Source organism: Lipotes vexillifer, unplaced genomic scaffold, assembly GCF_000442215.2.
Source record: "Lipotes vexillifer unplaced genomic scaffold, Lipotes_vexillifer_v1.1 scaffold1261, whole genome shotgun sequence".
NCBI lineage: Eukaryota > Metazoa > Chordata > Mammalia > Artiodactyla > Lipotidae > Lipotes > Lipotes vexillifer.
Window position 1 is genome coordinate 650,838 of NW_006796548.1, and position 1,736 is coordinate 652,573.

Genomic DNA, 1,736 nt, shown 5'->3' on the forward strand with positions numbered 1-1,736 from the left:
CACGGGCCTCTCAATGCTGTGGCCTCTCCCGTTGCGGAGCACAGGCTCTGGACGTGCAGGCTCAGCGGCCATAGCTCACGGGCCCAGCCGCTCCGCGGCATGTGGGATTCTCCCGGCCCAGGGCACGAACCTGTGTCCCCTGCATCGGCAGGCGGACTCTCAACCACTGCGCCACCAGGGAAGCCTAGGGAAGCCCAGGGAAGCCCAGGGAAGCCCCCTCCTACTCATTCTCTAAGCCCAAATCAATATCCTCCTTGCTGAGATAGGCCATAAACATCATTTCCTTTCTTTCTTTCACTTATTTCACTTTATACTTATTTAACTGCATAGAGTTTTAACCAATTTTTAAATTAAAAATTGAAAAATTAAAATTAAAAAATTTTAATTAAAAAATTTAACCAATTTTTTTAATTAAAAATTGAAAAAACTGGAGTTCCCTGGCAGTCCAGTGGTTAGGATTCGGCGCTTTCACTGCCATGACCCAGGCTCAATCCATGGTCACGGAACAAAGATCCCGCAAGCCACACGGCATGGCCAGAAAAGAAATAAAAACCTGAAAATGATATAGAAAGGTGTAAAGTGATGATGAAATTTTTTTCTCTTTGTTCCACTTCTCAAAGGTAACAATTGGAAATTGGTGGGTATCCCTCCAGATCTTTTTCTGTTGTATTGGGAATTGATACCCTACACTAAGACAGAATACAAAATAAAATTTTAAAAATAATTGTATTTCTCTGAGATTTTACATTCCCCCAAATGGCCATTTTCTAGGTCAGGGGGAAGGGGATTAAAATAAATCCAAGTTGTGAAATAAATGAGTAAACTTCAAATCTGTTCCATAGCACTTTGACACCTCTCTTAGAGAGTACCTATCACACTGCAGTTTGTGAACACCTCTGCCTCCCAGCTAGCTTGTATACTAGAGCAGCAACTGACATTAATTTTGATACTCCCTGGACGTCCCTGATGGTACAGTGGTTAAGAATCAGCCTGCCAATGCAGGGGACACAGGCTCGAGCCCTGGTCCAGGGAGACTCCACATGCCGCGGTGCAACTAAGCCCGTGTGCCACAACTACTGAGCCTGAGTGCCACAGCTACTGAGCCCGCACGCCTAGAGCTGGTGCTCCACAACAAGAGAAGCCACTGCGATGAGAAGCCCGTGCACCGCAATGAAGAGTAGCCCCCGCTCACCGCAACTGAGGAAGCCAGCACGCAGCAATGAAGACCCAACACAGCCATAAATAAATAAATAAATTTATTTATTTATTTAAAAAAATTTTTTTATATTCCCAACACCTAACTTGCACATAGTAAGTACTCAATAAATGTTTAGTAAAGAATGATTTAGGGAATTCCCTGGTGGTCCAGTGGGTAAGACTCTGTGCTCCCAATGCAGGGGACCCAGGTTCAATCCCTGGCCGGGGAGCTAGATCCCACATGCATGCCACAACTAAGAGTTCACATGCTGCAAGGAAGATCTGCATGCCACAACTAAGACCCAGCACAGCCAAAATAGATAGATAGATAAATAAATATTTTTAAAACTTTAAGAAAGAAAACACAATTGCTTAACATGAGCTTTATCATAGCAACTTAATATCATAATAGTCTGAGAACAAATCAATTCGTTTAGGTCAACTTAATGGTACAAAGAATTTCTGTTTTTATGTGTTGTAAATGTTTTTTGGTAGGCATTGCATTGACGCCATTGTAGAATCACCAAATTCAGTATAAT

At 42.9% G+C, this 1,736-nt stretch overlaps 1 non-coding gene across 1 annotated transcript; it reads left to right on the plus strand.

Moving 5' to 3' along the window:
• Positions 1 to 1,354: 1,354 nt before the first annotated feature.
• On the plus strand, positions 1,355 to 1,427 carry TRNAG-CCC (transfer RNA glycine (anticodon CCC)). Its single transcript has one exon. It is a non-coding gene; the product is annotated as a tRNA-Gly (tRNA).
• Positions 1,428 to 1,736: the final 309 nt, after the last annotated feature.